A 17,195-nucleotide genomic window follows, 5' to 3' on the forward strand; every position below is an offset into this window, starting at 1 on the left:
TATGACAGATGCTTCCAGCCTCAGAACAAGAAAAACAAATATTACAGGGACTGAGAAAAACCTATTGTGCTAATTTGATGATAGTTTAAAGTGCCCTTCACTTCTCAATGCATTCCAGCTTGCAGAGTTTCAAACCAAAACCCTTTGCAATGTGTTTGTCACCCATGATGACCTCACCTTAATGTGTGTCAGCAAAATTGCACAAGAGTCACTCACAGGTTGAGAAGACAGCAGAAAAACTTATTCAGGTTAAGTAAACGAGAGGTATATCTTGTGACCCCTGAAATTTTTATCAGGATTAGTCCTCAAAGGATGCAAGGAATAAAAATGAGCCAGCTGTTCTCAGAATAATGTAAGGCATTGTTATTTAAACTATGATACCAGACTGAAGCATCACTTGTGGGGTAGCATCCCAATGAACCCACAAGACATGAACCAAGCAGTGAAAATTAGTAGAGAATGGCATTTTCAGATGAAAGGTGTTTGCTCATCTTGTTTCTATTTTTTAGGTGACATGTTCAAAATGCAAGCTTTGTAAATCTGAGTTTTATTGTTAAACAAAAAAACATTTAAAAAGGGGACTGACATTTTATGTTGCAAGTACATGGTGTTCCCGTACCTATCACTCTTGATCACTCACAAAAAGCTGTAGGAAAAAGTAAAGTTGCACAGAAAAGGAAAAACAAGAAATAAGTAATGATGAAAATGAAATCTTAGGTCTGTTGCAGAATAACTACATGCATGATTTGTTAGACTTCTTAGTGGAGCATGATCATGTGAGGTGTTGGGTATTCTTTCACTATCAAATCTCATAGACTGAGTTTTAAAGAAAAAAAGTGGAAAATGAAGATAGTTCATTCAATCTTCTCTATGTCACTTGGTAGAAATCATCACACACAAGCACTGTCTACTAACAAAATCCCCACTCAATACTACAACTTTTATCAAATTCATATATGGCTTGTTTAACCTGTTTTTAGTCTTGAATTATTTTTTTTTTGTAACCTACAGAAGCTGTTAAAACTACAGTGTAATTTTGTGAGTTTCATTGTTAATTGCAGCTTTCAAATCTCTGTTAAGTAATCTTCCTTCTTTTCCAGCATTTTGTTAAGTTAACAAATTTTATCTCTGTCCTTCAAGGCATAAAAATTTGAGATTTTCTTCTCATTTACACTCAAAATATATTTTATTAGTCACAGAGAAGATCTGTAGAGGGGTATTTTCCATGCACTTGACTCTTCTGTGGGTTTCTTATCTTCCTAAACATCCCAGTGCATTAAACTTAGTAGTTTTGTTTTTCTTCCTCAGGTTTTACATTGAAAACTGACTTACACCTTTGAATTAAAAAAAGTCATCAAAGCTATTATCAAGGTTTTTTTTCCAAGGCAAATGTGTGGGTACTAAAGTTAATTCCTCTAACAAAATGGTTAATGTTTAAGTGGCAAATTCTACAATAAATTTGGTCTTGGTAATTAATTCTCTTAATTCTCAAGCTGCTTGAGAATTAAGAGAATTAATGCTCAGTTTTTCATGTGATCACCTCTATTGCCAGTGTGTCCTTGTATTATTTTATATTTGTATCTGATTTACATGAGTTGGGGAGTGTCATCAGAGAAAAGCTTGTTTTTAGTCCCATACTCCTTTTATTGTCCCATGAAATGTCTTTTTTGTCTATTAAAGAATTGTTTCTAAGCATTCACACCAAATTCTTCAAAGAGGAAGGTTTCCAAATTATCCTCCCAGAACTGTATTTTTCCACTCTTTCTTTGAATCTATCAGCTATGGGCAAAGAAGAAGATAAGTGTCCCAGGCTGTCAGCTCCACCTGGAGCAAGCAGTATCTGAAGTGTTGCTAATGACTGGTACAGGATAAACACCAAATGAGATAAACAGAAAGACACACAACTTCTGTTATTTATTTGAGTTTGAGAAAATATTTATTTGATACTTCCTGGCCATAAAAGAAAGGGATTCCATCATATCATGACTACAGTAAGATTAGTGCTGATTTAGTTTGCTTGGTGATGACTGCTGTTCAGATCTTGATTGTCACATTCAAGAGATGCTATTTCTTCCCATCAAATTCATGTCTCCATCAGGAATGACTTCATTTTGACAGCTCATAATTTTTTATACTGAAGGCCATGAAAATCAGGGAAGGTTTAAGTTACACATTGTAAGAAGTTCATTCTCACCTAGAACTTTTTAAACCTATTGGCCAGTTTGAGCAGACCTGGCAGAGGAGTCATGGATGTTGATATCCTATAAATGCTGTGGTTCTGAGAGAGATTAATTTAATAGAAAACTGAAAATCCTCATGGAAGCTTGGTCCTTACACAAATCCACACTAAAGGGAGACTACTTATCCCGCTTGTTGAGCTACTTGGAATAACACATCAGAGACAGAATAGTTAAACTAAGTCAGTTCAGTTCACCTATTCATGGCAAAATCCGTCACTTTTTGTTGTGAATTTAGCCAGCTGCTGTGGAAGCCCTTATTTGACAAGTGAAAGAAGATTGTGAGGGGTTTTGTTGTTTGTTTAGGTTTTCTAAATATGAAAGATGAGTGCAATTGCATTTTTTAGTATTGTAGAAAAAAAATTAGAAAATGAAGTTCTGAAATGTGAAAGCCTGTGGGTTTGGGATTTTTTTTGTGGGTTTTCTTGTCGCTGTTACTGCTTTGTAAATTCTTATTAGAAAACTAAATGATAACTTTGTTGACTTGATTTGTTGCATGGTTTTAACATGCTAAAAATGTAAGACCTTAGTCTGTTGAAATAGCATCCAGGCTGAGCAATATTTTTTTCCATAAAAAATAATTACAAAAAAAAGGGAAAGAATGTATATTTGCTTTATGGGATTATAACAATTTGGACATTAGAAAATAGAAACTTTTTTTTTAAAACCAGATAATATAAAGATTCAGAAATTGAATTAAAACAAAAAAAAATATTATCACATTTTTTTATGAGACGAACTTTTTGTTGTAAACAGATTATGGGAATATTTACATTTTTGTTTCTTTCCCTTTTGTCACAAAAAAAAAAAAAAAAAAGACAACTGAAAAGTTTCACTTCAGAGACCTATTTAGCTCCAGCACACAGAAACTACATTAGTTGATGAATTAAAAGGAAAAGATGCCACATTGTATTTCATCAACCCAAATTGCCCCTTTTTTCTTTTATTTTTTAAATTATTCTTCTTTCACTTTAGTCACTCAATTTTACTCTCTTGCAATGCCAGTATTCCTGCTGCATTTGTCACTACTGCTTTCTCCTGATTACATGGAATGTGTTTTTTGACCCTCTGACTTGATCCACAGACTTATGTATAATGGATTTGCGAGTCATAAATTTAATTTCTCTATGCTCCTCCTATTTCTCACATAATGTTTATCTACCTTCACATTGTTATAATTATTTTGATATGGGTAGGAAATAACCTTATATGTATTCACAGTTAACCCAGACTGGTAGAGCAAACATCTTTTGGAGACTCAGTCCTAAAAAAGAATAATCTAGTACGCAAGAACAGCTGGGTAATGTTTGATTTTTGGCAGAAACATAGAGGAAACATGAGCTTACGTAACTTCAGGAGGTTTATTAGATAATGCTGTGTCATGTGGTGCTGTGATTATTGCAATAGGAAAGAAAAATGGAAAGAAAAACTGCTGTGTTTTCCCTGTTTTAAAATTAGAGTGTTCTTTCTATGACTTTTTAGATCTTAATTACTAGAGAAGAGGATGCTTACAGTGGCAACAACTTCATTCTTCAAAATTTATAAATGCAGGCTCAGTCAAAAAGACTACCTTGGAGCCTACCCATGCACCTTTATAGGCTAAAAATGTTTTAATGCTTAGTGCTAATAGTAGAGGAAATGTTTACTTAGTTGTGTTAACTTTTCCCCCCCAGACATGCCTGCTACATGGGATTAGATTGGTTCTTTTACCTTGTAATGTATGTAGGTTCCCATACTCTTTGTGAGGAGGCTTTGACTGTAAGCTCCATAAACTATAGGGTTTCCTTGATAATTTTCCACAAGTATAGGCAGAATCTTTTCTTTCATAACCATCCATATGAATATGATAACTGATTTTCTTTGACAGGGTCTGCTGCTTTGCCTAGAGTTTATTTCAGGGCATCCAGCACACTCCTCAGAATTCCCTTTTTTCACCTGCAGGTACCAATCATATTATTGCTTGTGAGAAACCTAATTAGTTTTGAAAAATACGAGAATGGCTCACCAGCCTCTTATCAATGATAGATTCTTCATGCTTGCTTCTTTTTCTTATTGATTAAACATATCTCAATAAATTGAATTTTGTCTATAGTGTAGTATAACACTTCTGTGATTTAGTCTTACTGCTGGGTTCTTCTCACTGTAAAAACATAAACCATTTCACAGCTTGTGCCCTCTATTCCTCACCTGTTCCCTGCACATACAGAGTGAGTTTTCTTTGTCCCATTTAGCAGAGTTTTAGCTTTATATTTCAACAATTAACATTTCTTTTGATGGCGTATCTTTAGGAATTACATATTGCCATAAACCACTAAGAGCCAAAGAGTCCAGAAGTTTGCTTCCTTCAGTGTCTGAGCAATGGCATTTCCAAGTAAGTCTCAAAACTTGATGAGGGCAGTGTAACACAAACCTCTGTAGAATACATCAATGGCTAGGAAACCGTACATTTTAATAATGATTGCAAGTCCTCAGCCTTTTTCTGAGTATTTCTAAGTATTAAGGGGTTTTTTTTTGTGTCACCCACAAAAAAGGCAGATAAATAATAATTTTTTAAAAAAGCAGCAAACTATTTGTGATTCGTGTGCATGAGCATCTCTCATGAAATATATTAAAGCACTTCTCTTGCTGGAGTAACTCTGCACTGTCATAGGAAAAATTGGTTTTGCTGATGAGATTCAGAAAGGACTTAAAATACATTTTTCAAAGAGAGAAATGTGCCTGACAGAAGCAGTGAATTAGATGATTACCATTGCATAGGAATGATTCCTTTTCCTCTCTTAAAGCAAATTGAACGTAGTTTGTAAGTGTATATCTTAGTACATAAGAGAAAAAAATATTTTTTTCCTGCACAATTAATAAAACTTGGAGCAAGTTAACATTTTAAAAAATGCTTAAATATAACTTTCTGTTCAGGTCAATTAATTTCAAACCTATATTTGGAGTGCTTGGCAAAAAGACAAAATTTCTATGAAAGTTTGCTGAAGGGTTAAATGGGTCTGGTGGCTACCTTCCTTTTCTAAAAACCGTGGGACTTAACATACACTAAAACCTTCTTGCTATTAAAAAATCCAAAGGAGCAAATAGCTGAGGGAAGGTTGAAGCACTGTGCAGGGAACTGCAGATGTTCATATGATGTTACTTACAAGGGCTTCATGGACTGGTCCTCAAAGAATTCAGGAAGACAGGTAGTAGAAAATACTGTTGCAAGGAAGGAGGTGTATAAAGGAAAACTGTTACTTCCACCAAATCCAACATTTCTGTTAAATTAGTCATACCTTTTTCCAGGGCAAGACGCATTTTGATTCACCAGGAAGTGGAGGTGGAATAACTTAGAAGTACAATACTCATTTCTATGGGATGAATATACTAATGATAAGTGTATTTCAGCACTGCTTTTCCATTTGGGAGTTCCTACATTCTACTTTGCACATGTTCTGCACATGCTTCCTCCACACAGGCATTCTGCACATGGTTCTGTTATCCTTTTAGCTGGTATTTTCCACTTTGAAAATAGAATTTTCAGTATCTACTACTGAAACGCAGTTAGAGTGGTTTAAAATTGTGACTCAGCTCACTATGTTAAGTAAACATGGACAGAACAATGTCAACACTGATGAAATTAATCAAAAGAATGCCCATGTTCTGCCATGCCTTTTATACATTGCATGATGTAATAATAAAGAATTCCATTTTATTTAGGAAAAAAAATGTTGGCTTAAGAATACCTTTCCTTCTCTGGCGGAAACCTTTTTTGCCTTAAGCTGCTGTGCTTTCTGGATATATTCTTTAACCTCACACTGTGAATTTCAAGTCTCTGTAGAGCCATATTCTTACCAGCATTAAGCATTCCTTTCATTTTACAGTAAAAATTTGCCACTGTGGAATTTCATACTTAGTCCCTTAATAATTTCCACTTCACAAATGTGGACATATTTAATTTCCTCCAGCAAAGTAGGTTCTTCCAATTTTCTATGCTGTTACTAACAATAATTCAGCCCAAGATATGCAGAAAGTCCAGAACTAAGTTAAACCCTGATGAAATCACCATGTTTAAGCATGCTTCAAATTTGGAGATGTGAGATACAGACTGGACATTTGCAAGAGTCATTTTCCTCAATGGCAGCTTTTGTACATCTCAAGGCCTGATCCATGCCTGATGAGGTTAGTTAACCTAAAGACCTCCATTTCCTATTCTGGGTTATGTGCCAGGGTGTTCAACATGCTTGTTTGTATGAGTAGAGACTTTAAAGTTCTACTCTTACGTTTGTGATTTTAATTTGCCACTCTTACACTTGGAGGTGAATAGGAAAGGTGTCTTTCCCTTAAAAGAATGGTTATCCCACACCCTTCACAGTCTCGTTATTATCAACTCAGGACTACTGGCAAAGTCCTTGAGAGAGATTAACAGAGTAAAGCTGCCCTTGACCTGTACTTTCATTCTCTTTCAACAGATGCCTAACTGGTTCATTTGGTTTTAAAAGAAGTTTGAAGAATCTTATTACTTAATCTATCATTGGAAATGTGTGAAGGAGCTTTTAGATAAAGCAGTACAAAAGCATATTTCAATGCTCAGAATTTTAAGAAATAGAATCTCTTTTGAGCATTTTACTTGATATAAGTCCAAAGTGGACAATGTTAGAGCTTATACTGGAGAAGAGAATGATAACACTTTGTGTAACAAAAGCAGAACATATAAGTAACTTTTTCCAGGCTTGGGGACTTCTGTAAGGCAGTCTGCAACTGAAAATAGGTGGTTGGAGGGAAAAATGTCTTGGGTTTTAGGGTTAGCTACAGCAGGAAGGAAACAGAAGGTCTGAACATTATGGGACACCCTAGGTTACAGAAACAGAGTAAAAAAATGAATAGGGCTCTGTGAACATTGAAATTAAGTAGGAGACATGATAGGGAAGATGGGGATCTTGTTCTTCCTTACTGGACCTGCAGTACCTGTGAGTTTTTGGAAACACAGTGAATTTTACTCAAGAGAGACATGTAATTGTGGGGATCAGATCATGGAGAAAGCCTTGGGGAGAAAATCAGTGGCTTCAGGGAGGAAAGACTAGATTTATCATGGAAAATGCATATATAATGGGAAAGAAATTGACAAGACAGGTCTAGGCGAAACAGAAAGTGGAAAACGAATAAGGGATCAAGGGCTGAATTTGAGACCTGAGCTTTAAAAGGAATATGGGATGAATTGGAAAGGAGAGGTATTCAAGGAATGGGCATCCGGGGATTTTCTGGGCTGGAGAGATAAGGAAATGTACAAAAGTTGGAAGACACAAGAATCTTATGGGAGAGCGGGAACATGAAAGAGGAAGATATATTTTGAAAGAGGTCCAAGACAGAAAGAGATGTGACAAGACAAGGAATAAGAGCAATATAAAAGGAGCAAGAGGGGAGGCAAACAATGGAAAGCTGGTGGGTCATAAACTACAAGCACTCAAAGCATATTTTCTGACTGGCTGTCAGTAACCAGTGCGCTGTGCTGCTCAGTGCTGACTGAGCAGTTTTCACTGGCTCCTGGGCTGTCAGTTTGGGAATGACTAAGGGTATCACTACTCTGTCACTACGTGTCATATAACCATATCTCATTCTCATGGAGCTTGAGTTGTTTAGGGCCACTAGTGCTCCTTCACTAGAGCTAGTTCATGAGCTCAGGTAGGCTACCGCTAGGTCACCAGTCTACAGCGCACTGATAACCTGCCTGAGCTGCTCTGGCTGCAATGCTGCTCCTCTCTTACCTTGCTTATTTAAAGAGTTTAAGCCTTGTCACAATTTGCTTTAATTGTGTTAGATGTGAAGAAAATACTGAAAATAGTTTTCTTTTTCATTACAAATTTAAAATGTGTGAGTTAAAAAAGAAATTTAAAAAAATATTATTTAGAAGAATTGTAAAATAAATTTAACTTAGGCTGTTAGGGCTAATTAAACTAATTTATTTATTTTCAATCCAAAGCTTCTCATGCTTGGGTAAGAGTTCTGTTACTTTCTCCTTTAGAAGTATCAGAGCAGATCAGTTTGAATTCAGAGTGGCCTACAATTCTTTGTTAAACAAAGAGAGAAGAGCCAGGAGAACAATGAACAATGGAGATTCAAAATATGGCCTTAATCCATCACATCTTTCCTCTCTGAAAAAAAAAAAAATAGTCAATTTGATGATTTCTTCTCAGAGGAATGTTGTGGTTTAATTTGCTTAGCTCTGGAACAGCATCCTTAACAGATACTCTCTGCTCTATGGTTTGGTTTTGATTTTGTTTACCTTTGGTTTTGTTTTCTTTTTTCTCAGAGAAAGACAGCTAAATTTCATTCTCATAGGCTCAGGACTGTAAAATGCCATCATGGAAAAAGGTGACACAAAGATGGTGACCCTTTTGAGCCACGTTCAGTGTTTGAACATTTGAAGTGCAGCTCACTGTTCTCATTCTTTTTCTCTTTTTTTCTTTTCTCCTATACCACTGGACTGTAGTCCTTATAGAGGTTAGTATCTTTTGGCTTTTTCCTCTGTGGATTTTCTCAGATGTCTGAATGCACAACATAAATGGCATTTTAAAGGAAAGATGGATATACAGGTTTTTGTATGAAAATATAGTTTTGTTGGTTTTTTTCTTCTGGACATTAGAACTCTGGCTGGAAAATTAAGTAACTGTTTTTTTTTTCTTCCCAGCAAAACAAGCTGGCCAAGCTGAGGTTTTTTTCTGAAAGTGTCAAGAAGTTCCAATTCTTACAGAGCCACTTTTCAATTTCTCCTTGGGATGTTTTTGTCCCTTTGCCTTTTTCAAAAATTACATCATCTTGAAAGCAATAGAACATGGGCTTAGTTTTAATCCAATAACTTTATAAAGTACTTTTTCCACAGTACTATTACAGATTGTATTTTTGACAGCTTCAGAATCATATTTACTTCATGAACTTGTTTAAGAGATTAGATCAGCGCTGCAAGTTTTATTGTTTTGTTGATTTCTTTTCTGTGGTAATGTAATTGACAGAAGCTGATAAGCCTGTAAACTCAAAAATAAATATTGAGTGTACTTCCAAACTAATAGCCCATTCATCTTCATCTGCAGTGTTGTCTGTTGTCCCTGTGAGGAATTGCTCTGAGCTAGTGGTGCAGTTTCTCCTGATATGAAGCCTGTGCTTATACCTATGTACTTTTACAAAAGTATTTAAGCAATTTCTGTTGCATCTTTTCCAAAATATGGGCTTTCAAGCCCATGATATTTTTATTGTATACTTTACCAATGTTTTCAGCCCTGATTTTCAGAGAGTAACTTTATGCCAAATTGAGTGGCACAATACCATCTGCCTCTACTGCTCTTTTTGCATGGTTTTTCTGTCACTATTACTTCTCCAAAGTTTGTCCTGTAGACCTCCTCTAAATTTTCTTGTCCTGGTTCCCAGCACAGCATCAACATAGTAAAGATGAATTTGGTTACTGTAATATATAAGCTCTTTATGACTGCCATTAGTCATTACAAAATTAAAATCTTCCAGTTGTACTCAGAATAGGAAAGGTATCCAACTATTTTTTTCTTAAATTAAGAATATAATCTAAAATAGAGCTTCAAAGCTATATTCCATCATTCTTACTTTGTGATTCTTTGTGATAAAGAAGAAAGTAATGTATAAATTTGCTCTAGTTACCAGCTATGTTCCCTAGGAGTTCTAGCCAAATGGGTTGCAGTCTTGAGACCCTGCTTGACCCATCCTGCAAAACAAAGTTTCTTTAAGGGCACAACAGAGGCAGGATTCTCCCCTTCTGTTCATGAGCCCAGCTTTTCTCAGTGTAGCAACCATCTCTCCAGCTGCCTTCTTGTGTGCCTGACTGAGAAAGGATTTCCATCTCTGTTTATTGTATTTCCTATGTTATAGGAAGCGTGTCACAGATATATCAGTCATGGGCAAATTTAACAGGAATCTACCAATTGCTTTTTTAATGCTTCATCTGTTTTGGTGTGCTTTTCTTGTGTTTAGAGTCTAAATTAAATTAAAATCAGTGAAAGAAAAGGGAAACGCTTCCTGAAAGAATATAAACAAATATATCAATAGTTCAGGATTTCAGAGTAAAAAGAAGCAGAAAAATTGTCAATTGTCTCTTCATCATGAAAGATTCTCATAGAGACAAAGATGATGAGTTGTTAAATCTTAATATGTTTAGCTGTCCTCTTTTTGTGCTGACACTCTTAGGGGCATCACTCTTGAAGATAGATGAAGATAGATTGCATTGTAAATATTTTAAAATAAAGTAGTGACTGTATTCTCAACTACTGATTACCTGAAGCTAGCTTCTAGAAAATTGGACTAAAAGTATGTCTAGTTTATGAAAAGACCTTCTCGGTGTTTATGATATTGCACAATTGCAAAAGGAGGTTATCATTGCACTTCAAACATTCATCATGGTAAGTGCAGAAAATAAATCATCCTGACTGCAGAAACACTATTTTATGGCTATAAATTATTAGACTGTAAATTACCTTCTTGGAAAACATACTTTTAGTCTGGAAATCTCTTACAGGGAATCTTTATGATCTCATTAGGTTTCCCCTTTGCGGCAGAAATTTAAATAATTTAGGTTTTGATTACTAATACATAGCAAAGTAATTTGAGAATGTTTACATTTTATAAAGCTCATCCATTGAATTATTTATCATCTGATATAATTTCAATAGGCATTTGTTCAATTTTTCATGCTTTACATATGATTCCATTAGCACAGCAATACCCCACAGTTTAGATATTGCAGAGAAGCTCCATATTTTTAGCAGAAAAATGCAAATGAGTATTTTGAAGCAATATAATATAACTTTGTTGTTCCTTCTAATTCTACTTCCCCACATACCTTGTTGATAATTTGTACTGTAACCTTGGGGAGAAAAATCAGTGGCTTCAGGCAGAAAAGTGTAGTATTGTCCACAAGGGTCCCAGGATGAGGGAAGAGACGAGAAAGTTGATTCCATGTTTCAGAAAGCTTGATTTATTGTTTTATGATAGATAATATATTAAAACTATACTAAAAGAACAGAAGAAGGGATTTCATCAGAAGGCTAAGCTAAGAATAGAAAAGGAATGAATAACAAAGGCTTGTCTCTGACCGAGACAGTCTGCATAGGTGATCTGTGATTGGCCCTTAATTAAAAACAACCAGATGAGACCAATCACAGATTCCCCCTGTTGCATTCCACAGCAGCAGATAAGAATTGTTTACAGTTTATACCTGAGGCCTCTCAGCTTCTCAGGAGGGAAAAATCCTAAGGAAAGGATTTTTCATAAAACATGTCGGTGACAGAAAAGACTAGATTTATCATGGGAAATGCATATCACATACCTTGTTGAGGCATATCTCCTTGTACTACATTTACCACTGCAAACTACTAGCAATATGGAGAGAGAATAAAATGTATAATACTTCTGAAAAGAGGGATTTATAGTGGCTACTCAGTCTTGTTTGCAGCAGCAGAATTTAGCTTGTTTCTAGCGAAGTGCTTGGAGAATCATCTTAAAGGTGAAACATAATTTAATGAGGCATCATTGTGAACAACAAGGAAACTTGTTTCTTGTAGTTGGATATGAGGTCAAGGGTCAAAGGGTGCATGAGTGTGATGAGGATTAGTGATAGTGTGTGATGGTAGAGGGCTGCACAGCCTTGTATTGGGTGACACGCAATCCCAGAGCTTTTGTGTAAGCATGGTGTGACTAAGCAACAACAACAATAAGTAATTTTTATTGCTTGCTTATGTACTGTGAGGAATAACATAGAATCCCTTCCTATGGGCATTTATTGAAATATAATTATTTCAAAATTGTTCTTCCACTAATGCTAACTAGAAGAGCTTGTGTAGCGTCAGCATGTGTGGCAGAACTTGGCCTGTGCTGATATTTGGATTGACTGTGTATTTCTGTTTTGCTTTCATTCATTAAACCTCATCTTTGAACATGCAAGTTATTAGAAATGCTTCATTGAATTTTGAGCTAAGTCAAATATTATTCATAGGATTGCTTGCCTAAAATCACACTGTAATGCATTTCATTATTGCTCATTGGCAAATAATAGTAATAATGCTATAGGTTGCTGTGTTGCAGATTCCTTCTACCAGTTGCTTGAATATAAGATTTGAAACAGCTACAAATTTAGAGATAAGAAACCTATAGAATTGTTTGCTCATTTTTTTTCCACTTTAAGTCTCACATGAGAAATCCAGTGTGTAAGCTTGGTCCACTCTAGTATAGAAAATTTCTGAAGGGTCACTTTACTTTATGCATGACCTTTACTGAAAAAGGAGGATAGACCTCAAGGGTGTGCTTCTGTGAGGTGTGTTTAAACTGCAAGAAAGGTTCTCTGTTTGAATAAAAATTTGTCAGGAAGCTTATGGTTCTTGTACTCCACAGTCTGGATTTCTAATCTGCCAGAGTTGTCTTTTTATTTGTTGAACATAGGATTTTGGCAATCTTTTAATAAACCACTTTATTTTCACATGAGTACTTCAGAATATGATTCTTTCATACTAAAAAAGTTCTAGTTTTGATTTGCTTTATATTGAAGAGGACTCCCTAAGGACAAAGATGATAAGCTGTAGGCAGAGGTCTTACTGAGCAGAGTTATGCTGGGTAACGGCAGAGGTCAGCTCTGGTGATTGGAGACTGTAGAAAGTATAAGAACCAAATTAATAAGTTTGTGGCTGGACTTGTCTGAGATAAAACAGGCAGAGGTTGCCAACTGGTTGTGTGTTGGTTTATTTTTTTAAAAAGGATGTGAAGAAGAACCAGGAAAGGAATCCAAAGCTGCCTTTTTGATTTTTGACATTCCTCTTCTTCACCAAAAATAGCTTGATAGACTACCCAATCTGTAGCTATGCACACAAGTATTATTTTCTTAAGAAGACCAAAGTCATATGATAAATTATAGACCATAGGACATGCAGTAAATAATAATAATCTCTAATTCAGTGGAGCAGGAAAAAAACCCTGTTTGACAGACAAGAAAATGAAAAATCTGTAAAAATATAGGACCAACGGTAAGCCTACAATAAGCTCTCTAAAATTTGTATTCATCACATAGGAATTGACTCCACATCCAGTAGCATGCTAGTGTTAGATAGACTTCAGTGTGGGTCAGATTTCTGCATTTCAGGGGCAGAAAATGGTAACTGTAGATGTGCCATATTAATGTTCAGATCCCTTTTAGGCAGGATAGCTGTAGATATGACCAGTGGGATCGCTGTCATAGACTGGGGATAGGTTTGTTTATAGTGAAAGATTGTGTATTTTAACAACTCTGACCTCAGTCCTAACCCCTTACATATTGTAGGACTAATTTAAGAAAACACTAGTGAATTTGAAGCCTGGACAGACTTCAAAACTTCTGCAGAGTTCCTGACCTTGCTAAGGATTTTAGCATGTAAAGCCTGAGAGATTATTCCTCCATTTTAGCATATAATGATGCCTTATTATAGGAAGTTCCATTCTTTAATTAAGTATAAAAGCAAAAGTTGGGCCTTTTTAAAGCATACAATACTTTACTTTCAAGAGAAATGGCTCAAATGTGAAAATATTTTTGTCCTCATTGCCATCATTACTTTAGTGGCAATAAAGCCAGCTTTAACTGCTCTTATTAAACTTGCTGGTCACAGCTGATCGTGAAAGTTAAACCCTGCTTGCATATGCTATGGCTTTTGTGGCTCACCAGCCTCATCTGAACAAGATAATTCCAGACCAAATCCTTTTCCTTCATTGCTCTGATGCATTCATTAGTTAAAAATGTGTGTTACGGGAAAATATGCTACTGAACCAGTTATGCAATTGCAATTATTGGGAAATGTGAACAAAATCTATAAAAAATGAAGTGCTTTACCTGGCATTTTACAAGAAGCAGTGTAGACACTTTTCTACAGATCAATCATGATTGTGTCATGAAGGACTCTAGTTTTCAACTCTTCAGTTCTCAGTATCAGTCCTGGGTAAAGGACAATGAGTAGAGAAATTAAGTTATTTGCAGGAAGAACTCAGGCAGTTATTCCTTATACAGCAGGGCTAGAGCTTCTGCAGTTTTCCAGATATTTATTTCAAATTCTCTTCAGGATGAACTTGGAATTTTTGGCTTCAGTCTTCAAAGATACTGAGGATGACATGTATACAAGTATGTAGATTGTTTATATTGTATACTTGTATATATTCAATGACACGTGTACAGTTATGTGGATCTAGACCTAAGATTTCAGTCCTGAAAAATCCTGCTCTTACTTGAACATCATATTGCAGGAAAACGTTTTGACTCAGATAACCTTATAGAATCAGAGTATTAGGAGAAAATTTGATACTTTGCCATTTCCCTTAGCATTTTTATTCCTCAAACTTAAACACTAAGGCGCAATGATTGTGTTTGCTTCCAGTTTTCTAACATACTCGAGACCTGTGTGCTACCTCTGTAAACACAGGTGTCAAATTCACAGAAAACAATAGATTAATACTTGCTTGCTTAGGAAGGAAAAAAGTTATCAATCTTATTTAAAATAAAATAGAAGTCATTTATTTTCCAAATGTTCATAGATCCTATTAATTTTAGCCATGTAAACATGGCTTTGTGTCTTTGAAAAAAAAAAAACCCAAAAAATTAAAGGAATTTTTCTTTGACTTAGATCTGTCGTAAAAATTTGTTGTCAAAATTTGCCCACACAGGTCAGCTGAGTCACTGATTTACATAGATTTTGGATTTTCACTGGTTTTAATTTAAATGATGCCATTACTTTTTGCTTTGCCTGCCACTGGTATTATATCTATGAGTAGGAAGAAGAGGGTTTCTCTGCAAACTGAAGAAAATGATTGAGGGGATCTGTCTTTCTGTTATAATGAGCACTTAGCAAGGTGATCTTTCACAGAAGAATTGCTAAATAACATTGTCAAAAAAGCTTTATTTTTGAGAATATTTACTTTTAAGGCATTAGTGGCATTGTGAGAATAGGTACAATGTGAGCAAAAAGCCCTTGAAAAATGATGTTTGTGTCACTTTCAATTAAAAATCAGAACTTGAGCAAAACCAGAAAAGCTTATTCTAAGATAAAAGCAAGATGAAGACATGAAAAGAAAATCCAAATATGACTGCATTTTAAAGTGTTTGCTCCCTTTATATCTGTACAAACACCTTGTTTTCTGAGTTCTAGCTTTTCCAATTATTGAATCAATTTTTACACATGTACACAGAAATGTGCTGTCAGATCATACGTGTGTAAAAAGAGTCTGATATTTATGTCTTGCCTGTTGAGAACAGTTTAAAAGGAGTTCTAGCATCACTACTCTCTACACGTATTTCCCTGACATTACATGTAATTCATCTTTGTACTTATGCTGTGAGGAGGCTGTTTTAATAGTCCTTCTAGTGCACTGAAATGGCAAGGCTGGCATGTCTTCTGGACACTCACCAATCCTGCCCAGTGGGTGTGCAGCCCCTGTCTAAAAGAGCAGTCCTTGGTCATTTGCAATATTGTGGACAATGTTCTTTTTGGACTACTAGTTATTGGTTTCATCCCGAAAATAAAGGGCTTGCATGCATCTTTTTCTTGAAAACCTTGAAAATGCAACCCATTTCTGTGGAGAATCTCTCTGGGAGATGTGTGGCTATTCTCTGCAGTGAACTAATTGTTTTCCAACGTCAATCGTGATCTGAAAGTGCCTCCAGGATCTGTTCTCTCAGAGGAATGAGCCTTATCCCAGATAGGTTTTGGTAGTTAATTATTGCAGCTCCAGATAAGAACATAATATTAAACATATTTCAGGTTTAGGCCCCCATATAACCAGCCTAGCTACTGAACATTTAATTATGCTACAATTTTGAACTGGGCAAGAGAAATCCTCCAGGATGTCGGGATCTATGTGAAATCCATCATCCCAGCACAAGTATTTAGTAGGTACTGTGTGTACTCCAGGTGATGGGTTAGAAGTCAGGATTGCCTCTGTCTTTTTTTCTTCCAGTTGGTAATAATCGAAGTTCTTTGTGACACTGCAGCTGTGGATGTGATAGAAAGGCATCTTTTCTGGTGTCCCAGAGCAGAAGGCAGGGAATACTTTCAGTCTAAGAGCTACTGTGAGTGTCTGGATTTGAAAGGCAGAGAGTGCTGGAAATGAGTTGTAGTTCAGATCATCAGTGCGCTTTTGAAGTTAACCGCCTGATGGTACCCACTTACTGAAATTTGTCCCAGGTTATAGAGCTTTCTCATATTCTCTGAATCAAATTCCTTTGAGGACTCAGAACCAGAAGATTTGCTCCAAAAATAACTTGATATTCTACTTCTAGTGAATATTCAATGCATGACATGAAATTTGTCCCAATATAAGTGTAAACTTCCTGAAATGCATTTCCTGGCTCATCAGCAGCAACAACCTCTTCATTCTGCATCTGCAGCTGTTGAATCCCATTCTTGCTAATAAGGTCAGCAGGAGAGGACCAATCCTTCTAGAAGAGAAGGCACAGGAGAGGATTTTTTGCCTGTTTTATCTAGATGGTCTGAGAGCTTTCCCCTCAAAATCATTCATGCCATCTAGAGATAAAGAGAAACAAAGCTGCTATTGTTGTTCAAAGAAATTAATTTTACAGAAGGAAAGGCATCAGTGTTTTCAAGATTTAATTACACATTAGGTTAAACTGCTATATTGGGAAGATAAGCAGCACTGGCCTGGAATCCTTCCATCCCACAGGGTTTCCTGGTCTTGATTAGAGAATTCCATGGATCTGATGCTGGCAGTCATCCTGCTTTGAGCAGGTGCTTTTCACAGCTTTGACACTTAGCTGAGATACAAACTTGGGGGTGGAGGGGAAGCATGAAAACCTGTAGTAGTTCCAGCTAGGCTGACCAGGTCAGAAGAAAGTTAATGAGTTATTCACCTTATGAAACCAGTCCTCCAAAATTTAATTTTCCTCTTATGAGCTATAGTTATATATTTGATTGTAGAGAAAATATGAAGCTTTCC

The sequence above is a fragment of the Haemorhous mexicanus genome, chromosome 1 (genome assembly GCF_027477595.1).
Source record: "Haemorhous mexicanus isolate bHaeMex1 chromosome 1, bHaeMex1.pri, whole genome shotgun sequence".
Lineage (NCBI taxonomy): Eukaryota > Metazoa > Chordata > Aves > Passeriformes > Fringillidae > Haemorhous > Haemorhous mexicanus.